This window comes from Oncorhynchus mykiss, chromosome 27 (assembly GCF_057628025.1).
Source record: "Oncorhynchus mykiss isolate SJ-2025 chromosome 27, ASM5762802v1, whole genome shotgun sequence".
In the NCBI taxonomy this organism is placed as follows: Eukaryota; Metazoa; Chordata; class Actinopteri; order Salmoniformes; family Salmonidae; genus Oncorhynchus; species Oncorhynchus mykiss.
Genome location: NC_143048.1, coordinates 27134399 through 27161082, shown reverse-complemented (window position 1 = coordinate 27161082; position 26684 = coordinate 27134399). Strand labels below are relative to the sequence as shown.

The 26684-nt window shown below is 41.8% G+C and overlaps 1 protein-coding gene across 2 annotated transcripts in view; it reads left to right on the top strand.

Annotated features, from left to right (window-relative positions):
* Positions 1–26684, top strand: part of LOC110507868 (galactosylgalactosylxylosylprotein 3-beta-glucuronosyltransferase 1) — a 98351-nt gene that overhangs the window by 54190 nt on the left and 17477 nt on the right. For both annotated transcript variants that reach the window (XM_021588249.3, XM_021588247.3), the window contains exon 2: positions 8826–9075. The gene's annotated coding sequence lies outside the window, so the exon portion shown is untranslated. The remainder of the gene's footprint in view (positions 1–8825; positions 9076–26684) is intronic.

Here is a 26684-nt window from a genome sequence, read left to right as displayed (position 1 = left end):
CCACTTACCGATATCTGAACAAGAGAGCCTCATCGAAATTGCAACAAGCGGTTCTGTGAAAATTTTATCAGAAGCCAATGCCAGATTTCTGGATTTGGCTGCGCTCAGAGTATCCTGCCTTGGCAAATCGCATTGTTAAGACACTTAGGCCCTTTGCAACCACATACCTATGTGAGAGTGGATTCTTGGCTCTCAATAGCATGAAAACTAAATACAGGCAAAGACTGTGTGTAAAAATTACTTAAGACTGAGACTCTCTCCAATACAACCCAACATTGCAGAGTTATGTGCATCCGTTCAAGCACACCCTTCTCATTAACCTGTGTTTGAGTTATTCACAATTTTTGATGAACAAATAAGGTTGTACAGTATATGTAAGATGGTTAAATAAAGAGCAAAAGTATTGTTTATTATTCTAATATTATTTGTACCCTGGTCCTATAAGAGCTCTTTGTCACTTCCCACGAGCCAGGTTGTGACAAAAACTCATTCTTATGTTTAATAAATGTACCGTACAATGATGGCAAAAACAAACAAAAAAACACATTTGAGAGTGTGCTGACCCTGGTGCTAGAGGGGACACGCAGCTGGAGGTTGAATGTTTGAAGGAGTACAGGACTATAATACGTTTGGGAACCACTGCTCTAATCTATCAAACCCAATGGTTTCCCCCTCTCTTTTCTGCCGACAGTGAATTTCCTCAGTCAATGATTTTGTTTTTTTCCTTCCTGTGTATCCGCAGTATCAAATCAAGATTAAATGTGTGGGCAACTCCCACTTCGCTGTGACTTTAGTTTCTACGCCCACTGCAGTCATGCCAAGCCAGTACTGTTCCGGGCTGGCACACTAGCAGTCTGTGGGGGGATGACGGGGACAAAGTAGTGATCAGATCCCCAGGAGAACGTGAAGTACTGTGCCTACCAGAACAGCGCTGACTGAACTATTCATAGAAGGCTCTCAGTCAGCACTGCTGATGGCAGACAGACAAACAGGCAAACAGACAGACAAGGGAGAATGCCTTGTCATTCATCTCCTATCTGATTGGATCTGTCAGGAGAGAGCTGAGCAGTGAGAACAGTGCAGTATGTCCACTCATACAGTACACTCGTTTCCCCATCCCAACTTCAAAAGAGGACGCTGTGTCTGTTTCATTGTAAATCAAATGGACGTTGTTTTTAACATCGAGTCTGAAAGAAGAGTATTACTATATCCTAAAATACCCTGATGTTAGTAGCTGTCACGTTACTCATTCTTACATAAAGCCTCTCTGTTATATTTAAAACTGGTGTAGGAGTCTTTTTAGTAATATTTTTAAAGCAGCACAGATTGTTAACTACTGCCGAGAGGGGACCGCTAACCACGTCTTCATCCCAACACTGGCAGGATGTTCACGGTATGCTAGACCACTGATCCAACAAGGACGCACGAACAGTGTTCTTTATAAGGTATCTCATCTCAGGGAGATTACTTAAGCCTCTGTTTTACGGCAAGTGCAGCTCCTCTCATTTCCTCAAGCCCTTCTAATTATCCAGAGTCAAGGTGTGAACCGTGTGATTGCACTCTGTAGCAGAAGGTATATTACCTTTTAAGGCGTCCAGTGGGGTACCTCCGGGAGAGGCAGCATATAATTTCAACTCACATTGAATTCAATTGTTGGAGCGTGTAAAGGGATTTTCTCATTGTTGTGGTTGACTGCGTCTGGAGCCGCAGACGTGCCCAGATTGCCGTTGGTTCACAGCTGTGGAATGAAACGTGTAATATGATACGTGATTAGAGGTCACGTTGCTGTGGGATGTGTTCACTGGGATAATGTAATGTGCTAGCTATAGTAGACTGTACTCACTAACCACGTTATGCATGTTAGAGAAATCATCAGGGAATCATTTGCAAGCCTGCACATAGTTAATCCACACAATCTCAGAAATACTTTTCCCAATGCGATTCTATAAATATCATAAAACATTCAAAAGGAGCTCCTAGAAGACAGTCAAACATCCAATTGAATAAAGGCTGTGGTGATTCTAATGAGAGAAGAACCGAATTAAAACAGCTCTTTCCTGGCCATATTTGTCAGATTGTCAGGGAGGGATGTGGAGATGCTGAGCGTTGCGGGTGGGAAGCTTCCATTAAGTTTTGAATACTAAGACTAAACTCAGCAAAAAAAGAAACGTCCCTTTTTCAGGACCCTGTCGTTTTGACACTGTTTCCCATGATTGTTCAATGAACCATAAACAATTAATGTACATGCACCTGTGGAACGGTCGTTAAGACACTAACAGCTTAAAGATGGATGGCAATTAAGGTCACAGTTATGAAAACTTAGGACACTAAAGAGGCATTTCTACTGACTCTGAAAAACACCAAAAGAAGGATGCCCAGGGTCCCTGCTCATCTGTGTGGATGTGCCTTAGGCATGCTGCAAGGAGGCATGAGGACTGCAGATGTGGCCAGGGCAATAAATTGCAATGTCCATACTGTGAGACGCCTAAGACAGCGCCACAGGGCGACAGGACAGACAGCTGATCATCCTCGCAGTGGCAGACCACGTGTAACAACATCTGCACAGGATCGGTACATCCGAACATCACACCTGCGGGACAGGTACAGGATGGCAACAACAACTGCCCGAGTTACACCAGGAACACACAATCCCTCCATCAGTGCTCAGACTGTCCTCAATAGGCTGAGAGAGGTTGGACTGAGGGCTTATAGGCCTGTTGAAGGCAGATCCTCACCAGACATCACCGGCAACAACGTTGCCTATGGGCACAAACCCACCGTCGCTGGACCAGACAGGACTGGCAAAAAGTGGTCTTCACTGACGAGTCGCGGTTTTGTCTCACCAGGGGTGATGGTCGGATTCTCGTTTATCATCGAAAGGAATGAGCGTTACTCTGTACTCTGGAGCGGGATCGATTTGGAGATGGAGGGTCCGTCATGGTCTGGGGTGGTGTGTCACAGTATCATCGGACTGAGCTTGCTGTCATTGCAGGCAATCTCAACGCTGTGCGTTACAGAGAAGACATCCCCCTCCCTCATGTGGTACCCTTCCTGCAGGCTCATCCTGACATGACCCTCCAGCATGACAATGCCACCAGCCATACTGCTCGTTCTGTGAGTGATTTCCTGCAAGACAGGAATGTCAGTGTTCTGTCATGGCAAGCGAAGAGCCCGGTTCTCAATCCCATTGAGCACGTCTGGGACCTGTTGGGTCGGAGGGTGAAGGCTAGGGCCATTCCCCTAGAAATGTCTGTGAACTTGCAGGTGCCTTGGTGAAGGAGTTTCACAGCAAGAACTGGCAAATGTGGTGCAGTCCATGAGGAGGAGATGCACTTCAGTACTTAATGCAGCTGGTGGCCACACCAGATACTGACTGTTACTTTTGATTTTGACCCCCCCTTTGTTCAGGGACACATTATTCCAATTCTGTTTTTCCAATTCTGTTAGTCACACACAGTTTATGTCTCAGTTGTTGAATCTTGTTATGTTCATACAAATATTTACACATGTTAAGTTTGCTGAAAATAAATTCAGTTGACAGTGAGAGGAAATTTTTTTTTGCTGAGTTTATAAAGGAAGTGTACTTTAAGACAATGAAGTCAACCCAAATCATAATCCATGTCAAACAGAGACATAACTGGTCTTCTGTTGCTTCAATCTGAGTGTGGTTTTGGCCAATGGCCATGTATTTTGCATGACAGTCCAGTAGACCACAAAGTCTCTCAACAAATAATAAAACAAAATTGTTCTGGAGAGGCCTTCTACCTCTAATGATAATCATGTAGTGCTGTGAAGGACTAATTAGGGACGATAAAGTGATAAATATGTCAAGGTGAGCTCTCAATTTCACAACACCATTTCCCCTTGTTCCCAAAGGTCTATTATTGAAGCCAATAATGGTACCCTCATAAACATTCCGGACAGGCAGGGGACTAACATCGAATCCCAGAGCATGTCATCACCTTCTGAGTCCCTCTGAAAGTGGCTGGTGACGATGCTGCTGAAGGCTCTTGCTATTCTGGCTGCATAGCACCTAGGGACAAACATGCAGAGGGAAAACAGCCAAGTAACCAGAAGAGCTGCAACCTACTCACCAAGGGTGAAAATGAGCCGTCCTCCCATTTTGCCAAGATTAATTGAACCCCTTGCAGCTACAGAATGAACCTGAAAGGTTGAGTGACAGCTGTAGCAGATGAATGGGATAGACTGAAAGGTCGGGCTCTGGCTCTGCAGTGCACTGCCAGTCTGCTACTGTAAAGTAAATGACCATTACAGTCCTCCCCTCCTTGGAGTTCGCCATCCTCAGAAAGTGCTCTTAGGAACCACTTTATTTTACTTCACATTGGGATTGAGAGAGCTATTACATTAATGGCACTGAAAACATTCACGACAGTCTTTGGTTTTATAGAGAAATTAAATCTGCCGCACCAATGGATGAAATAATTAAGGGTCATTGTGCCGTTGTGCAAAATTAACGCACATACTTGAGGCTGTTGCTATTTATGTATTTAGCAGATATTGTGTTGGGCATTTTGTATAATATTCAAGAGTAGCTGACCTTCTTCCTAAAGCAAGCACTGCATACAGTACATCCAGGGGCTATTATTTATTTACACCCTAAGGAGTATCTGCAGCAGGATCCTGTCTACCGCTATACTGAACCACTCTACTGTTCTGCCTTGGGCTTGGATTTCTATGCGCAGATCAGCATATCTTTTTACAGAAGAGGAGACGAGGACAGGAATAGGTGGGTGTGTGTGTGTGCATGTGTGCGTGTGTGGGGTGAGGGGTTGCTGTAATGCCACAACCTTCTCCTGTCCTCTGTCTTTGGCAGAACCCGATCCCTCTCTGAGGAGGACTGGGTGAGAGAGGAGAGCAGGGGATGGGAGTTGGTTAGAGCCATGGCCTGACTACTTGCCAACCTCCTGAAGGGAGCGTGTTTGGTGTTGCTAATACCAGGCCCTGCCTGCCTGCCTCCCTAACTGCCTCTCTCCCTCCCTGCTTGCCTACCTCTCTCCCTGCCTGACATTGCTGTGCCCACAACCGGGGAGGTTTAATAGCAGCCTCTCTCTAATCTGGTACTTTGAGGAGATTTTGGCATGGTCAGCGGCAGATAAATTGATTCATTTTCACATATTAGTGGTCATAGGGCTGGACCCAACAACATTGACAAGTGCTGATAAAGTGGAGGAAATATCATCAGACAAACCAAGTCCACTGTCTACTGTCCTTTAAGTATGAGTATGGGCATCGACATGAATGTGCATGAGGGGCATGCATTGGACTTTTATCATTCACCTCATTGTTCCTCCAATTCATAATTCTCCATGAAATGATTTTGTATTCTATACAGATGCTGTATTGCGCTGTATAGAAGTAACATAGCCCAAGGCATGATAGGGAAACTGGACATACATGTTCAGTACATGGTGTTTTTCTTTTACATAGTGGCCATAAATGACGAGTGTGCTCGTCCTCTGAATGGGTCTGCCCTCAATTAGATCCTCACTGTTCCAATTCTCCATGGTGCATAAGGTGAGATCATCTGTACCTGTAAGCAATTACCGGCCATCTCAAAACCAAATGGCATTACATGAGGTGCCAGGGAAAAAGACTCCACAGAGATTAGAGGCATTGTCCTTTTGGATTTTCACACATGAAAACAGTGCTGTTGCCCTCTGCCTTTCCTATCCGCCACAAACTAACATGGGGGGTCCGGTGATGATGAAGACAATCAGTTAGATGGTAAATGGTTGTTGTGGTTAAACCTCTGAGTGAGAAGCATTCCCAATGACAGCGTAAAGATGACAGTGAGAGTTAACATGTCACCATGGCAACCATGGCTGGTCTGGTCTGGTCGGGGAGTTCACTACAGATTTCTTATTTTCTTCAGTAAATCATAAACAAGGCAAAGAATGCACAGGAGGCCGTTCACCACAGCCTTAATGAAGAAAGGAAACACAGCATGATCACTCTTTAAAATGTCATGTAGAGCAGAAAACATATATCTTTATTGGGAGATGGTGTACAAACAATCTTGCTTCATACACTTAACATTCTTAAAATGTAATCAGGATTATGACATTACACTATAAACCATAGACATTTCAAGTGAGGCGCTAATGTGATTTAAGTCATATAATTTACAAGTCATAATTAAAAGCATCTTTAAATGACAGTAGTGGAGATAATTAGAACCAGCTTCCATCCAACTCAATTATTACTGTAATTATGATTTCATTTAATTGGATGGGTCCGTGTGTAGCTCAGGCCCTGAGCAGAGGCGACGCTCAACTTGGATGATTGTCCAGTGTGTGAGAGGACAGCTACGCTGGAGCCTCTCTCTTAACCTCCACAGAGAGCAGATAGAGGACGAGCTGCCTGGTGTCTACCTTCAGCTATCCTATGGATCGATCAAGCCACTACCTCCCTCCCAACCACAGAAACCCAAGCCCACAGCACCTCCAATTACCATTGATGGTCTAGCGAAACCTTTTCGTTTTGCAAACGCAAGAACTTTGCAAAGACTGATGCTGAACTTGGCCCTTTGTGCATTATTAATATTGACCACTTATGAGAGAATAAAGAAACATTTACTCAGCATGGGCATGCCTGAATTAATAATAGAGTCGGTGCTCAAAGGCGTGATTAATTATCTTTCATTACAAACCCACCCAAATTCACTTGAATGACAGATGTCTTCAGCATGGGCCACCCCTATCATCATCTCAGGCATCACTTTACCCCTGCATCAGAGATTCAATAGACGTCAGCCTTTGTTATTCATCACCGTTGCATTTTCCACTCACTGAATAAACTCCTACAATATACATTCTGGTCCACAGGGTCTCTCCTATGAAAGCCGATGACATTAAGTGTGTCCGTATGCCTTAGAAGGCTTGTGTGACTGTTCCATACAGAGCGAGGTTCAATCCGCATGAGCAGCTTTGAGAAGGGCAGGATTATCTGTGTGCCATTCTGAAGACTGGGACTTAGGAAATCCTCCAAAAACATCCAGAGACCATGCCCATCAAAGGTTGAAAGTGGTTACCATGGTGATGGTGAGAGGAAGTAACTGTTTGAGACAGACCTGTGTACAAGATCACACAGTGTTCCGTCCCAGAGTTCTGTGCAGTTGGTGTTCATTTTACCCAGGGCCAGAAAGCTCTGGTGTGCTTTGTCCTCTAGACCGCTCCCTGCAGCAACATCAGGTAGAGTCTGAATTAAAATGGAGTGGACCCCATGGACTAATACCAGCTACACTTCCAGACTGTTTGAAGTCATGGATTGTTTTCTACATAATTACAGCTTTTGTCGCAAAGCAAAAACAAGCCCACAGATCCCTGTGGATCACAATGGTCTTGCAGAAGAAACATATTTAGAATGTTCTATTATATAGGGCTACGCCTATTGAGTCTCATTCTTTTTCTGTCATCTTAGTTGGCCACTGATATCATCAATGTTTGGAATTAGGCCTGTAAAAAAAAAGGTCAGGGGTCATCATGGGTGTCGAGGTTGACTGGGAGAGAGCTGGGGGGACAGGGGTTATAGAGCGAGATGGTGTTGATTCATCCATACCATAGTGGGTCTGCGCAGTTCATTTGTCTCTGTCAGCAGGGAGACTGGAGGGACAGAGAGAGTGGTCAGAGTGGTCAGCTGAGGTGAAAAGGACCATAGTGGGAATACCACCACCTGGTTGTCACTGTTCACCAAGTTTTGAATAAGCTTAGGAAAGCCACAAAGATGACCATCTTGACTTCATTCAGCGTATTTGTTAATTTACTGAGTGCTGTGTTATCAATGTTGTATTTATGAGTATCAGAATTTGAATTGGAAATAGTATACATCAGTGAGTAGTAACAGTGTATGTTGTTCTCCTGCCATTGGAGGACCTTGAGTCAAACTACGTGTTTGGGAATTAGCTAGCTGGATAAAAACAAATCATATTTTGGTCATGGTTGAGATCAATTGGGTTAGTATAAGTAATCTTATCTTATTGGATTTAGATCAGGGTTATAACAGCTGCATGTCATTGCACGGCATCTGTTGTTTGTCTTGTCAATAAGCTGTAATTGTGTTGGTTTTCAGCCACCCTTATTTTTCACATGCGGCATCATTCAGCCGTCCTCTGTGGCAGTGACTGCCTCCGGACAAACACAGCCGAAATAATACTGTGGCTGGCGCAAAATACAGAGCAGCTCTCATTAATAATGAAAAGGGATGGGTAGCATCCCTTTCATGTGAAGAAATTGCTGAGAATCGGGCAGAAGTGCAGCTGGCGTGTTAGTCTTGTTTTTCAGAAATGGACATCTTCAATGTTGCTCCCCAGGGGCGACACTCAGAGGAAGAGCTATTTATAGATAATAGTCTGAATAACTTGTCAGATTTCTATTTGGTTGGCTTGGCTTTTTCTGTGGGTTTGTCCTGTAAACGTCCCATCGGGATTCTCTTTTCCTGTCCTTGGTGAAACAAACCAATAAATGATTTATCCAAGAATAAATTAATGGAAGTTGGTTGACAATCAGCACTTCCACTTCAAAATGGCAAAGCCAATATCCACTTGGGTCCTGAATAACTGTACATGGGCATTGTTCTCTAGCCACACCCACATGACAACCTATGTAAATAGTCCTCATTGCATGCATGTCTGTGAACTAAAATGCATCTCTACATCATTTGAGTAAAACATCCACCCAATGGCAGCTATGTCGTTCCCAACCTCTGTCCACTGAAGCGCCATCATAACACCCCTTCAATAAGACCCATTGTTTTATAATGAGAAGGGCCATTCTAATACTCCCTGCTCTCCCTTCATGTTTCTGTAGGAGCCTGCCCTTACGACGTGACAGTGCACATGGTCTGGATACCACAAGCCGTCCTGCAAGCCCTGCTACACTCCAGAGCCAAAGATCCACTCCTCTTCATCACCAGCCACAGCGCTCATAACCACCTCCCTCCAAGTTTGTCCAATTAAGGGATGTATGAGGACTTAAGAGGCCAGGGTTACTAGCAGACCACACAACAAAAAATTGACGAGATCCTTGCTGGCTGCAGACGGGCAGAACACTGTTGATTGTGAGTATATTCATTGCTCTATGTTGACATGAATCTTCATTTCTCACCAGAGGTAAAGCTGCCATTCTGGCCACAGGCATTGGTCATTTTCCAAATGAGCAAAAGTACTGTACGTAGGGAATGCACTGTCTCTAGCCAAAACCGAGCACAACTATTTCCTTCAACACGGAGTTTCCTATAAAAAAGGCAATGAATTGTATATCAGGCGGCATCCATTACGGGGCCAGAGGCCTGCCAACAGGTGTGCCGTTTCTTATCCCAACATAAACTACTGTATGTGTATCACACACTGAGCAGAATCTGTCAGGCTCGTGCTGCCCTGTGTCGTGTTGCCCTCTGTTTTGTTTCATAGCAGATGAACAAACGCACTGCTGAATTATTTATTAGCATTTCCAGCTAAATTTAAAAGTGATGACACAATCATGTCTATATCAGGGGACATGATAAGTGGGATGATGTAGGTTAAAACAGGGCTACCTCTGGCCCCTCCTACTCTCTGTGCACTATTCCTTTTTTACAGGGGATGGAGGGATTAGGAAAACGACAGGGGTGAAATGATCTGACAGATCCACTTATTTCAACCATCTGTGAGCCCCCGACCCTGATACCGTATTATTAGAGCCAGATACCTCCGAGTTGAATAGGTAGATGTCGGCTTGAGAGGGGAGAGGAGAAGGAGGTCTGGGAGGAAGAAGGAAGGTGAAGGTGAATGTGATGGAAAAGCAGAAAAAATAAACTTCAGAGGTGGAAGGAGGGAGGAGTGAGCAAGCTGGTGGAGGGAAACACCTGTGGGTGCTGCCTGTCGTCTTTTGTGCTTTTCGACTTAAAAGCCTTGGGCCAGATGAATGCATTCCTCATTCTCCCTCTGCCTTGCCTGATACAAACAAACAATGCTGAAATAAGTCTCGTCAGCACGCTGTCTACAAAATGTACATAAAATAATTTTACCGCAGTACCCTGGGAGACAACTACTATTCCTGTTAGGTGAGATCTTCATTGTTAGAAACAAAGGGTACTACGGGATATCGGATGTATTGTTCCTCATGGTGCATTCAATGTTTTTTAGTTTTTTTCATTGTTGTCTTGTCTCCTGTATTATTACACACACAAAACCTATGTGACTTCCTGTTGAGTGTTGTTTGGCTCTGGATTAGATCATTGTGATTTCTAAAGTAATTACACTGTAATGAAAAAGCACAGTAGTGTTTTAATATCTTTACAACAGTAGGTACATTCCGTTTTAGGCAAAGAACATATTGTCTGTGTTGTGAAATAATGTGCTATAAATGACATTCTCATTCCCTAAATAGGTGGGAGTACAATTAGTTCAGACCAACCAATCAGATAGTCTCCCGTCATAGATTTAAAGACCGTGATTGGCTGCTGTGAGGGCCAGCTTAGCTCTGCCAATCTGTGGGCCCAGTGAAATGAGATGCTGAAATAATCATTACTGCTACCTACTGACAGATTCAAATGAAATGAAGAGAGAGGAGAGAGGAGAGAGACAGAGAGCGAGAGAGAGAGAGAGCTGTCACACACACACTGAGTCCTAGAGCACCGGGAGACCGGAGTTGGGCTGAATTAAACTGAGAGAATGTCCTTTCCAGCTCTGAAGAGGACCACAGAGACACATCCGCCCCCACTGTGTCAGAGCAGATAGAGAGAGATAGTAGGAGAGTGAGGGGTGCAGCTTCCTGGCAGCCCAGCCTGCAACCCTTCAGCAACCCTGCTTATTAATTAACAGCAGAAATACGACAGCTGCCCTGCAGACCCCCGCGAACCCTACTATCTCTGCTTCTGTCCCGCTCTGACCAAAGCATGTGGGAGTAAATCCTGTTAAATAAATAATAATGGTTTATAGAAGGACAACAAAATAATTGAGTATCGTGACATTACTCGAAGGGTTTTACCTCTACAATGACAAGAATACAGATGGCTAGCATAGTCATTCCTCACCACTCATATGTTGGTAGCTGGTTTTGGGGAATCTTGAGGGCTACCCTTTTATAATACTGCTTCTAAAGTCTCAAATATTACAGCATGATATCCCCTCAACACAAATACTGTCATACTTAGATTTTTCTTTAGGTTAGGCCACATACACCCCAGCAGAATTGCTGTCAGATACAACAGCATTTCTCATTCTGCTGGAGTGTACAGCGTTTCTCCCTAGACCTGGATAATAAACACCCCAGAGACAGAGGTTTTTGTAGAATAAGAAGTTGGAACGTAAATTATTGAGTGAGAACTCAGCCCCCAAAAGCTTTCATTGTATTTCTCTCTGTGATCGGGAAAAATACACGTCCATAAACTTTTCCACAACCGCATCTTTAATGTTAACAAACACTTTATAGCCTCAAAACATGGTAAAAACAATTATTTTGATCTCATGGATGGTCAGTCCTTGCATCCATAGCCAAGTCTTTGAATTTGAGAGTTGTTACATTTCTCCAGGCTGATCCCTCAGCATTTTACAGAGGCGGGGTGACCGATTAAGGACTCTGGCTTTAATAGCAGGAAAACATGCAGAAATACATATCAAAGATATGAGAAGTAATGTACTTTAATATTAATTAAGAGGGATTTGCCACCTACACTATAGTCAACACACTATGGTTATTTTCTCAAGCATTAATTCAAGTTCAGGAGATGGAGTGTAAAGCTCCAAACAAACAACTGAACTAGTCATTTTTAAGCCATGAAAACATTTTATATTGCTATTTCTTATGGCAAGAGTGGCACATGGTCTGTCACACATTGCAAATTGTTTTGGACGAGAAATGGAAACGCATGGATTGGTTGACACTTTCTTTGGCATTTCCATCAAAAGTGATGTACTGTGTGTTTATAATGACCCACGCACTCTCTGACCGCACATAACATCCAGCAAACTTTGTTTCTGTAAGGGAGTGTGTAACTGGTGGCAGGGAAGTCAGGCGCAGGAGAGCAAAACTGGGTAATCAACGGAGCAGTTTTATTCATAAAACCACCAGAAACAAACAAATGGGTACAAAACCCGTCGCTCACCAGAGAAAACGTGCACATGCACTTACAATAAACAATTCCGCACATAGACATGGGGGGAACAGATGGTTAAATTTCACAACATATAATGAGGGAATTGAGACCAGGTGTGTGGGAAGACAAGACAAAACAAAAGGAAAATGAAAAATGGATCGATGACGCAGAGCGCCGCCGAACAAGGAGAGGAACCGACTTCGGGGGAATTCGTGACAGTTTCCAGTAGTTTGAAGGCTGAATTGTGCACACATGCCATTTTGTAATATACAGGAAATTCCCTTAAAATACATAAGCAGATTTATGCATTTCAACATATGCACTTTTTATTATCAATGGCCAAACAACAATTATTACTGTATTATTTAGAACCTGGAGAATTATTTAGAGTGCTGCTACTCAGGTCTTGGGAGAGATCCTTTTTATGTGGGGATAGTATTCCTACCCCTTGATTTATTCCATTTTTTTTTTGAGTTACAGCCTGAATTCATTATTTATTTCGCACCCATCTATACACAATACCCTAAAAAACATGTTTTAAGAAATCTTAGAACATTTATTGAAAATGTAATGCAGAAATATCTCATTTACATAACTATTCACAACCCTGAGTCAGTACATGTTAGACTCACCTTTGACAGCGATTACAGCTGGGAGTCTTACTGGGTAGGTCTCTAAGAGATTTGCACACCTGGATTGTACAATATTTGCACATTATTCTTTAAAAAAGTATTGATGCTCTGTCAAGTTGTTTGTTGATCATTACTAAGCAGACATTTTCAAGTCTTGCCATAGACTTTCAAGTCGATTTAGTCAAAACTGTACCTAGGCCACTAAGGAACATTCAATGTCGTCTTGGTACGCAACTCCAGTGTACTGTATATTTGGCCATGTGTTTTAGGTTATTGTCCTGCTGAAATGTGAATTTGTCTCCCGGTGTCTGATGGATAGCAGACTGAATCAGATTTTCTTCTAAGATTTTGCCTGTGCTTAGCTTGATTCTGATTATTTTGATTCTAAAAAAACGCCCTATTCCTTGACGATGACAAGCATACCCATAACATGATGCAGCCAACAACATGCTTTAAAATATGTAAAGTGGTACTCAGTGATGTGTTGGATTTGCTCCAAACATAACACTTTGTATTCAGGACATAAGGTTAATTTCGTTGCCACATTTCTTGCAGTTTTACTTTAGTGCCTTCATTCAAACAGGATGCATATTCTGTACAGGCTTCCTTCTTTTCACTCTGTCATTTAGGTTATTGTGGACTAACATCTTCAGTTTTCTCTTATCACAGCCATACTCTGTAACTGTTTTAAAGTCAACATTGGTCTCATGGTGAAATCCCTGAGCGTTTTCTTTCCTCTCCGGCAACTGAGTTAGGATAGACGCCTGTATCTTTGTAGGGACTAGGTGTATTAATACATTATCCACAGTATAATTAATAACTTATTTTTTTACCCATCTACCAATAAGTGCTCTTCTTTGAGAGGTAATGAAAATCTCAATTTAATTAATTTCAGGCTGTCACACAACAAAATGTGAAAAAAGTCAAGGGGTGTGAATACTTTCTGAAGGCACTGTACCATAACGTCACATACGGTATGTACATGGTCATGGCATGTTATGGATTTAGCTATGCAAATAACATGTATGCAAAGTAATAATGCTCAAACGAATGTGTCTGAATATGCATACTCCTCCATAAACAACAGTATAAATCAAGATGAACCAAATAAGGCCTGAGCATGTTCAGTCTACTTTATGTGAGGCGGTGCTGCATGGATTTACCCCATAACTAGTTGGCTGGCAGTATGCTACACTACCTGCACACTGTGAGCCCTGGAAGATGAGATAACTAGCCCTCTGCTGAGGCGCTGTGCTGTGAGGCGTTGCCTGTGAGATCTCATGTACCTGCTGTATGAAGCGACTTAATCACACTGTAGCAGATCACAGCCTCACAGCCCACCATCACACCAGTCAGAAGGGGGAGGGATGAAGACAGTCAGCCACATCTGAAACACAAACTCCCAGATTTTCTGCATCTCTGTAGGGGCCAACCGGGGAGATGGATGCCCAACTTTTCGTCAGCAGTGCAGTGCACCCTGCGGCAATACAGCAGTAACAATCCCCGCTAAGGCAATCTCATTTCAGCTGCGACATTTTCTGGCTCAACATATGGCCACTATGTTACAGTTTATGCTGTTTGAAAACAAGGGATTGGCTCTCGGGCCCCAAGTGATTACTAAACTTATATAACACAGTAGGGTTGGAAACCAATTACCACATTGGTTTTTATTCCAACAGATACACTACATTACAGTCACAGTACACCTGTAACAGTTCATTTGAATTGGAAAAAAAGCCATGCATGATATGCATTGCTTTTTTTCCAATTCAAATGAACTGTTACAGGTGTACTGTGACTGTAATGTAGTGTATCTGTTGGAATAAAAAACAAACTGTGACATTATTAATGAGTCAGAGTTAGGATGAAGAATATGGAATGTAAAGTTAGACTAAGGTACACTACATACACATAGGCCTATACACTTACACGGAACGGAAACCGATTGTTCTGGTTATGAGGCAGAGAGGAACAGCATGCGATCAATTCGAGCCGTGGAGATTTTCCTCATAACTCAGGGATCTGTGTATTGTTGAGCCTGGAGAAACCTTGAATCTCCTCTAGCCCCGAGATGTGTCAAATCAATATGTGCCCTTCAGTTTGAGCCCTGTGAATTGAAGAAGGAATTACAATCTATGCTTGAGCAGCAGCAGACCCTTTTCATTCCCAGAGTAAAGGTCTTTACCACAATAAGGCAGCATGTGATAGAATAGAAGCCATTCCCCTGCCTAATGTGTGCATTCTACTATTGTATTCCCCACCTGACAAGGTTGAGCTGGGCAATAGAACATATCCACAGCTGTAATCTTTAAACAGTGCATACTGTCAGTGGCCACATAATACCTTTAAACATACAGCATTATTACATTATTGTAACTGTATGAACAATTTGCACTGACTTGTCTGCAATGAGTTCAATCAATGCCGCAGCACGAATCATTACTCTAGTCTAACAGGTTAGGGCCATGGGGTCTACCACATACTCAGAATAGATGCATTAATTCTAAAAGAGGCAACTTTATTCCGAAGGGTCACGTAAACTTGCCAGTATCATTTGTGTCAATCCAGGAACAGATTATGACCAGGATTAACAGGAAATTGACAGTGGAACATTTACAGGGAATATAACTCTTATTATACTCACCACCCAACCACTCAGACACATATGTACAGTATGTGCATAGACATAACATATACAGTTGAAGACGGAGGTTTACATCCACTTAGGTTGGAATCATTAAAACTTGTTTTTTCAACCACTCCACAAATTTCTTGTTAACAAACTATAGTTTTGGCAAGTCGGTTAGGACATCTACTTTGTGCATGACACAAGTAATTTTTCCAACAATTGTTTACAGAGAGATTATTTCAATTATAATTCACTGTATCACAATTCCAGTGGGTCAGAAGTTTACATACACAGAAAATCTAAATCAAGAAAATCAAATTACATCATTTGAGTCAATTGGAGGTGTACCTGTGGATGTATTTCAAGACCTACCTTCAAACTCAGTGCCTCTTTGCTTGACATCATGGAAAATGAAAAGAAATCAGCCAAGACCTCAGAAAAAAAATTGTAGACCTCCACAAGTCTGGTTCATCCTTGGGAGCAATTTCCAAACGCCTGAAGGTACCATGTTCATCTGTATAAACAATAGTATGCAAGTATAAACACCATGGGACCACGCAGCCGTCATTTCGCTCAGGAAGGAGATGCGTTCTGTCTCCTAGAGATTAATGTACTTTGGTGCGAAAAGTGCAAATGAATCCCAGAACAACAGCAAAGGACCTTGTGAAGATGCTGGAGGAAACAAGTACAAAAGTATCTATATCCACAGTAAAACGAGTCCTATATCGACATAACCTGAAAGGCCTCTCAGCAAGGAAGAAGCCAATGCTCCAAAACCGCCATAAAAAAAGGCAGACTACTGTTTGCAACTGCACATGGTGACAAAGATCGTACTTTTTGGAGAAATGTCCTCTGTTCTGATGAAACAAAAATAGAACTGTTTGGCCATAATGAACATCGTTATGTTTGGAGGAAAAAGGGGTCGGCTTGCAAGCCGAAGAACACCATCCCAACCGTGAAGCATGGGGGTGGCAGTATTATGTTGTGGGGGTGCTTTGCTATAGGAGGGACTGGTGCTCTTCACAAAATAGATGGCCTCATGAGGGAGGAAAATTATGTGGATATATGGAAGCAACATCTCAAGACATCAGTCAGGAAGTTAAAGCTTGGTCGCAAATGGTTCTTCCAAATGGACAATGACCCCAAGCATACTTCCAAAGTTGGGGCAAAATGGCTTAGGGACATCAAAGTCAAGGTATTGGAGTGGCCATCGCAAAGCCCTGACCTCAATCCTAGAGAAAATTTGTGGGCAGAACTGAAAAAGCGTGTGCGAGCAAGGAGGCCTACAAACCTTATTCAGTTACCCCCTGCTCTGTCAGGAAGAATGGGCCAAAATTCACCCAAATTATTGTGGGAAGCTTGTGGAAACGTTTGACCCAAGCTACCTGAAACGTTTGACCCAAGTTAAACAATTTAAAGGCAATACTACCAAATACTAATTGAGTACATGTAAACTTCTGACCTACTGGGAATGCGATGAAACAAATAAAAGCTGAAATAAATCATTCTCTCTACTATTATTCCAACATTTCACATTCTTAAAATAAAGTGGTGATCCTAACTGACCTAACACAGGGAATTTTTACTGGGATTAAATGTCAGGAATTGTGAAGAACTGAGTTTAAATGTATTTGGCTAAGGTGTATGTAAACTTCTGACTTCAACTGTAGATGGCATCTGATTAAGAAAACAGGTGACTGCATAATAACCACAATGATCACACATTGCCACTGTGGCATTGGTCATATTTCAATGTAACATAGGATTAATATCTCAAACATGGCATACATCACATCAGATTCCAAATCAGTGGATTTTTGTGACTTTTGTGTGACAAACTATGCAGGGTAGGGGGGAAAAAAACCTTTGAATTGCCCAATCAGGAGGCCTAATCGGAGGAGAAAGTCCCAGGTCTGCGGATAAAGGATTGTGTGATTGAATGCAGTGCTGACGGCACCTGATTACAGTCACCGTGCTAGCATCCATAACCCCCAATAACTTAATTAAAGGGAAATATTCCATCTCATTCCCCTGAAATTTACAGCTGGGCGTTTTAATTGGATCCATTTCCTCTGGTAATTCTGCATCCCCTGGGGTCCTCATTAGTGCTACTGGGTCCCTTGGGTGCACCATGGTTTAGACTCCCGGCTAAACAGACTACAGCCTCCCAGCTCCCATAGGACAGATATAAGTTCTGTAATGGACAGTGTGAAGGAAGGAACAATTGTCCCGCTGTCTTGATTGTGTGATCCTATCACTATGCTCTAGCTGGCAAGGGTCATGGAGGGATAGGGGTTGGAGACAGAGGGTTCATGGAAACAAAGGGTTTTATTATGGAGTCATCATCTGAGATTTCTGAGCCACCTGGTCCAGAAGGGTATTGTTGGCATGGTTGCACTGTCTGGCAGTGCCACTGGAGAGGTACAGCATATTTGGAATGGTGTATTCTTCTTTGTTATCAATAGCCTACCAGTTAGTTTAGCTCTATTCCTTCTACTGTATGTATCTGACGATCCTAGTCTCATTTACAGACATTCAAATTAGATAGCTATCTCTCGATGTGATGATGGCTGGCGAGAATAGATTATCCTGACTAGATTATTAGCCTCTGAGTGTTGGGAATAGCCAGAATAGGGCATGTGATCAAAGTCAACGATGAGTCTCTCTGCAAAGTCATCTTCCAGCCGAGACAGTGACAAGTATACTGTTCTGTAGCATCAGCAGATGCAGAAATGCTGTGTCAACAATGATCTGCGAGTGTCATTTTTCTGTTCCCTCCAGCGCTTTGGAATGTGACTCTGTATATTGGATAGCACCACTGATGTACAAGGACAGCAGAGGTAAAAGGGCTGACAGAAATATGCCAACCAGTCGGTTATTTGAGATGGCAAAAACAGTGGAGTATGGAGAGATGAGCATTGAAATGTCAGAGGCCCCTCGTTAAGAAGTGAACTTAAACTTAAGACGAGTCATTTTCAGTTAGGACTCTGGATGAACTAAACAAATAGGACTACTTAATTAATAGTTATGTCTAGGGTGACACTTATTTGGTATTTCACCAAGGGGTTTTTAATGTCATGTCTTCTCAAAATGTTTTAATCCCAGTCTGTGCAGAGTACACTTTGAAGTTTCTGAGCAAATGTTTCAACTCTACATTCTCTATCTTTAGACAGGTTAGCTGACAACGTCACTACAACGATGCGCACACTTCAATGGGCCAGAAGGCCATGTGTTGTTATGATTCTGGATGGCCAGATAGCTAGCAACAATAACAAGAGGCTGCCATGTGGGGAATCGTATGAGGCTCGTTTCAACTATTTTTTATCTTGTTCTTGATACCGTGTCTTGTTTTGAGGTGTTTTGACTGATGTTACGTCTATCAATAGCCTACCAGTTAGTTTAGCTCTATTCCTTCTACTGCATTATTGCTAAAACATTATAAAATATTGCTAAAATTTGCTAGCTAGCTAACTAACAACTGCAACAATGTATTTGAGAGACAACAAGTGCTCATAGTGTAAATGTATTTATGTTTTCAATGAATATTGGAGACAAAATATAGCTTATAAAACCCTGTCAGTTTTGTCCCATAGTTGGCATGTGTCAAATTTCTTGCTAAACAACCAACCCATTTATTAATTGCTGAAACTGTGTCAGTTCCATATGATGAATTGGCTGCAGTAGGTTTACCTGAAATACATCCTTCAAGACTTTAAAGGTTAAATAAATAAGATGATTTATTTTTTGTATAATAACATGACATGTTTCTTTACTAAACAAAATACAGGGTGGCCTTGTTGCGCAAATAGAAAGCCTTAGCTGTAATGTTCAGTATTAAGTAGCTTGATAGGCCATGCCCATGCCCCACATCATTCTGCTTTTGGTACTCTGAGTTGAATGAGATGAATCTATCTATACTAGCTTTTCATTTAGACTCAAATCAGCAGCTAGACGTGCAAACACAACACACAACTCTAAATCCAGAGTAGCCAATCCAGTGCGTGTATGAAGGTCAACATGTGTTCCTGCGGGCTGCATTACCAAACTGAATCACTCTCATATAGTAAGCAAAAGTGTGCAGAAACCAACTAAAAGCTAGCTCTGTGTCTAATTACCAAAGCTATTAAATAAAACTCCGTAACAAAATTGTTTATTTCAGGGGTCTGCCTTTTAGTGACAGGTTAAAAGCGAATGAAAGCATGTCATGCCAACAGTCTCATGATTTATGCAACTAAGAAAACAACAGGTACGTACAGAAATGGTGCCCATGTAGACTGGTAAATTATGTGTATGGTGACACACTAATGCAAGTCTACATTGAAATCAATGTCCAGTTAAAGCTGATCCCCCTTATAATGGTCATCATCCATATCGTTGATATTCAGATTCATAATGTTGTCAAGGCATTTACAATAGCTGCTTAGTGCTATTTTATGTTCATGTTCAACTACCTTATACATATTGTGTTACAGTAATTCAATAAATAACATCAATGTGAGTTTTGCTATTTAACAAAGGTTGCTATTAACAACACAGCCACAGCCACAGCTCATGGTTTCAGTCTGTTCTGGTATTATTCTCTCTCCTTATCATTCCTTTACCAATTATTTTCCAAGCCCAACCCAAATCATGTGCTGGCTGCCTCAGCCTTGGATTAATTCCCTCTGGTTTAATTAGTGATGATCAGATTCATAATGCTATATTTTTCCACTCCACACAGGCATATGCAGTAATTGGGGACTTTGGCTCTTGAGAAGGCTTTATGTGAAGAATCCATCATCTCTCCCCCATCAGGGGAACAGGCTACCACCAGGGCATGCTATGGCATCTGAGAGGAGAGGACGGTGGGGAGTGTTGGCCTAAACTCCCACTCAATATACTAACTTTAATTAACTCATGAATCTATCTAGGAGGCTCCTGGTGCTAACTCTTGGTCTATGTTTATGAGTGGGCCTGGTCTATGGCTAGATTAATCATACTTCTCTGTTGCACACTGAACACTGGGACCTTACTAATTTTACTTCTAAATGGTGCATGATTATGGCAATGAACTGAACAATTGTACAATCTACCGTTTTTCACCAAAAGGTCAGATTCTGACACCCATTACATTTCTAAATGTGCTGTGATAGCATTCAGTACAATGCTGATGGCTCATGAACCGTTTATATGAGATTCATCTCACATTTTGTAGATGTCATGGAACAAATGATTGCTAAACAAACTGTTCAGTGTGTCCAGTGCCTGTGGTGTAGAATAGCCATGCATCAGCAGCATACAGCTCCACACAGTGAAATTAGCACTTTAAAATACAATACTATTACTTTAGGACTGAGAATCAGCATTTAAACATCGAGGCAGTACACAGCGTAACTGATGGTGTATCACTGTATCACACAAGTCAAATAAAAGAATTGCACAATGACAAAAAATGAATGGATGAAGTGAATAGAGTGTTAGGTGAATAAAGCCTATGAATATTTTTGTGAAAAGATTCTGCTTGGTTGTACGTCACTGTTCACTCTTCACGCTGAATTGTGGTGCTCTGTGGTACAACGACGGAAAGCAGTCTCCCTCATAAAGCTTTGCTTTATCTTGGCCAGGTCGCAGTTGTAAATGAGAACTTGTTCTCAACTGGCCTACCTGGTTAAATAAAGGTGAACTAAAAATAGAATGAAAATCGTATGTGTGTCCTAGATCTCCTACAAGAGGCATACGTCTTGACCTTTTACTTGTTTTCCTAATCATATTAGTTTACCGCCACACATTGGTCACTATGAGACATGTCCTGATCTTTACCCTTTGCCCGAGGTTTCAGTTTCAGTCCCCATGGTCCTAGGGAATGTCTGTGTGCTTTCTACCCAAGGTGTGAGTGCCTCATCTCAGGTTGCCTTGCCTGGCTGAGCTGTTGCACATCAATTCAAGAGGAAAGTGGTAGACAGGCTGAGGTTATCAACAGAGAATAACCTGCCTTGGAATGGGCGCCTAAATCTTTCATCAATGCTGAGGCAGCTGACTCTGGACAGGACCCCAGCCATCAATCAAGGGCAACCCACAGCTGAAAATGGCTTACTTAACTTTTCCAGAAAATTAAACAGCCATTCTCATCTACATCAAATGAGAAAGTGTACTCCCCGCCGCTCTTTTGGACTGATTAAGTTATTAAGCAGCATTAAAGTGGACAGAGTGCCAGCCTTGTGTTAAGCAAAGCAAGGAGTGTAAATCTACACAGGCTGCCTTAACAGTACGTGGAAAGGAGACGGTCTTGAGTGCCCACACCCATTAGGCACAGAGATGGATTATCTTTGATTACACGCCAACTTGCTCACTTCCGTGCAGCATAAGCCTACAATAGGGAAAGTATCATTCTTATAATAAACCATGAGAGAACATTGCAAAATAGAGAATTATTTCTGTAAAATGTATATTTTGATGGTGAGAAGAATGTAGTCACTTTGCTCTGAATTTCACATTACCAAGACATCAGTGCAACATCTGCCCAGACTTGGTTGGCACTTGGTTGACTACACACAAAGCCCTGTTTGACTCTGTCACTCTCTGTGAATCATAGCCTTTGGACCAGTATGTGGTGGCATTATACTCTGCTCCAAGGATACTCTATAGGCCCAAGTTGTTTTCTCCTATTCTCCTGTATGGTCTCTCTCCCTCTGGAGATGGAGAAGGCTATAATTATAATGGACGCATCTGAGCTGTATGTACAGTAAACAGAATGTAAATAGAATTTGGTGTGCTTCAGTTTCTTATATTTACTGTAGCTCATTATGTTACAGTATTTCAATTTCTTTGTATGGAGTACCTAGAAGTTATAACACAAACCCGCCCACATGAATGAATGGACACCCACATACACACCCACATACGCACACACACACACACACACACACACACACACACACACACGCACACACACACACACACACACACACACACACACACACACACACACACACACACACACACATACACACACAGGACAAAAACAATGCTCGTTCTTGCATTATGGAACCTATTATTTACAAAAATGTAATCAATTCTTTCATACAGTATCTGGCCCATCTTGGTTTTCAATACCTGTATTAATTCTGTCTGCTTCTCTGAATCCAATACAAGCACAATAGAGAACACAATGAAAAGTAGAGATTGTAGAAACCACTCAGCCAGGCTGTCTATTCTCAGTCATTTCTAAAGCAATTAAGGCAGTGTGAATCAATACCTCACAAATCCAGAATGAAAATTTAATGACACCTCCAGGCAAAGGTATTTTTTGTTCTGTGACAGGGACATCGATAATGACCGATCCCAGCCCCTCTCTTAGAAAGTCCCCAAGACGTCACTGAAAACTGTTCCAAGGCCTGGCTAGTTGGTAGGACACCAATAAATTAATAAGTAAGAGTGAATGATTTGACAGACAAGTACAAAATATCTCCTCTGTGGCTCTCCAACTGAATAGAGAGTAAATCAAAATGATGCCCTGGTGAAATGGCTAGGAAAAGATGGTGTTATTATTGGTATCCCAGACATATGAGCAGATGGGAGCCAACGGTATCTCAAACTTCAGAGGCAGGCTCGATTACGAACATGGAATGTTGACCCTTTAGTAAGCCTCCAATAGGCAACAGGAATCAACAGTAACCCTCCAACAGGCAACAAGAGTCTACAGTAACCCTCCAATAAGCAACAGGAATCAACAGTAACCCTCCAATAGGCTACAGGAGTCTACAGTAACCCTCCAATATGCAACAGGAGTCAACAGTAACCCTCCAATAGGCAACAGGAGTCTCTTCCATAAAGCTTTCATCTACCCTGTCCTTGCAGATTCGTAAGAATGAGTCATTGAGGGAGGGGAGCTGATTCCATTTTTGGATATAAATCAAATACAAGTTTATTGGTCTCACACACAGTTTAGCAGATGTTATAGTGGGTGCAGTGAAATGCTTATGTTACTAGCTCCTACCAATGCAGTAAAATGTCAAACAGGTACACAATAATCAATAAAAAAACTGAAAGAACAACAAGAAATCAAGAAATGTCAGAACGAATCTAATTAACAACCCAAATAGCACTGTAACAGGGGAGGCAGGTAGCCTAGTGGTTAGAGAGTTGGGACAGTAACCGAAAGCTTGCTGGATTGAATCCCAGAGCTGACAAGGTAAAAATCTGTAGTTCTGCTCCTGAATAAGGCAATTTACCCACTGTTTCCCAGTGGGCTGTCATTGTAAATAAGAATATGTTCTTAACTGACTTGAATAGTCAAATAAAATAAAAACAGTAATCCAAATGTGATCTATATGTATATGCACTAGATGAATTTACAGAAGAAATACTAGGAATGATATGTAAATAAGTAGATTTACATTGCTTTAGAGTGAGCCTTGACAAAAATTCAGTATATAAATAAATATATCTAAACAGTGTAACTAAAATGCAATGAACAGTAGTAGAAATATTAGAATGAGCTACACTACTGGTCAAAAGTTTTAGAACACCTACTCATTCAAGAGTTTTTCTTAATTTTTTTTACTATTTTCTACATTCTAGAATAACAGTGAAGACATCAAAACTATGAAATAACACATGTGGAATCTTGTAGTAACCAAAAAAGTGTTAAACAGATCAAAATATATTTTATATTGGAGATTATTCAAATAGCCACCCTTTGCGTTGATGACAGCTTTGCACACTCTTGGAATTCTCTCAACCAGCTTCATGAGGTAATCACCTGGAATGCATTTCAATGAACAGGTGTGCCTTGTTGAAAGTTATTTTGTGGAATTTATTTCCTTCTTAATGCATTGTGTTGTGACAAGGTGTGTGTGTGTGGGGGGGTGTGGGGGGGCCTATTTGGTAAAACACCAAGTCCATATTATGGCAAGAACAGCTCATATAAACAAATAGTCCATCAGACAGTCCATCATTACTTTAAGACATGAAGGTCAGTCAATACGGAACATTTCAAGAACTTTGAAAATGTCTTTAAGTGCAGTTGCAAAAACCATCAAACGCTACGAAGAAAATGTCTCTCATGAGGACCACCACAGGAAAGGAAGACCTAGAGTTACCTCTGCAGCAGAGGATAAGTTCATTACAGTTACCAGCCTCAGAAATTGCAGCCCAAATAAATGCTTCACAGAGTTCAAGTAAGAGAATACATCTCAACATCAACTGTTCAGAAGAGACTGTGTGAATCATGGTCATGGTCGAATTGCTGCTAAGAAACCACGACTAAAGAACACCAATAATAAGAAGAGACTTGCTTCGGTCAAGAAACACGACGGATGGACATTAGACTTGTGGAAATTTGTCTTTTGGTCTGGAGTCCAAATTGACGATTTTTGGTTCCATCCGCTGTGTCTTTGTGAGACACGATGTGGGTGAACGGATGATCTCAGAAGGTGTATTTCCCACCGTAAAGCATGGACGAGGAGGTGTTATGGTGTTATGGTGCTTGCCAGTGACACTGTCGGTGATTTATTTAGAATTCAAGGCACAGTTAACCAGCATGGCTACCACAGCATTCTGCAGCGATATGCCATCCCATCTGGTTTAGGCACATCCAGGCTGTGTAAGGGCTATTTTACCAAGAAGGAGAGCGATGGAGTGCTGCTTCAGATGACCTAGCCTCCACAATCCCCCGACCTCAACCAAATGTGTCAACCATATGTGGGAACTCATTCAAGACTGTTGTAAAAGCATTCCAGGTGAAGCAGGTTGAGAGAATGCCAAGAGTGTGCAAAGCTGTCATCATTTGAATAATCTCAAATATAAAATGTATTTTAATTTGTTTAACACTTTTTTGGTTACTACATGATTCCATATGTGTTATTTCATAGTTTTGATATCTTCACTATTATTCTACAACGTAGAAAATATTAAAAATAAAGAAAAACCCTTGAATGAATAGGTGTTCTAAAACTTTTGACCGGTAGTGTATGTTGAGAATACAGTATAAAAATACACAGAGCAAAATTTATAGAATTGCAGGAAATTTGCTTCCAGACCTAAATTCGGAATAGAAATAATATACATGTACGTGAATGATATGTAGAGACAGTATGTGAATAGAAAAGGTGTACAGCAGTAGTTGTATAGGATGAGCCTTGACTAGAATACAGCATATACATATAAAGTGGGTAAAACAGTATGTAAACATGATTAAATTGACTCGTGTTCAATGACTCTATGTAGGGCAGCAGTCTCTAAGGTGCAGGGTAGAGTACTGGGTGGTAGTCGGCTAGGGACCATGTCTGAGTTTCAGAGCAGGGTGATGGGTAGAGGCCGGCTAGTGGTGACTGTTTAACAGTCTGATGTATAATAATAACAGTCTTGTGGTATATTGTGACATACTGTACATTCTCATATAGACCGGAGACGTGGAAAAAGGATGAGAGAAGATAACGATGTGTCAGACTTGTGTAGAGTTTAAATTATGTAACTTCAATGTGAATAGCTGTATCCTATCATAAATTTGAATTTTACTACCCTAAAATGGTACATTTGCACCTCACATCCCTTATTCTCACCCCCTGTAGGTACAAAATATGGAAATATGTGTTTTGTAGTGTGCTCCTCTCCCATTTCCTGTTGTTGCAGTCATCAGGGGTGGGGTCAAAGGCTATGTAGTTCAGTACCTCCCAATCAGTGCAGCTGCTCTCTATAGTACTGTGCATTACTAACATGTAGCTACTTAACCAGCAGCAGGTACTCCCTCCATTCCTCCCTTCACGCCTGGATAAAAGTTGTTGATGTGAAACGCTGTCGAGCGCCACTGTCAGACATTGATTTTATCAGTCTCCAGATCAAACACACATTTGTATTCCTTAATTTTCACATTTGTTAAGTAGTGCCATTTCTACTGTTCACCATAGTGGGGGGAGAGAAAAACACCAGCACATTCTACCCAGTTCTACAATCTAATCTGCCTGGTATTAAACTGGGACTACTACCTAGTCTCCCTGGTATTGAGCTGTGACTACTACATTAGTCTACCTGGTATTGATCTGGGACTACTACCTAGTCTACCAAGTATTGAGCTGGGACTACTTCCTAGTCTACCTGATACTGAGCTGGGACTACTACCTAGTCTACCTGGTATTGAGCTGGGACTACTACCTAGTCAACCTGGTATTGAGCTCAGACATTGGGCATTGAGAGACATGCAGAGATTAGACTTCAGCGTCTTCAGCTTTCTCATGTCAGCAGATGTGAATTTGGGAATATTTTGACTTTGTTTTTCTAATGATTTCTTGATGATTAAGACCATAGCATGTTCATCCTTTTCAATCAAGATGTATAACATAACACTGTAAAGA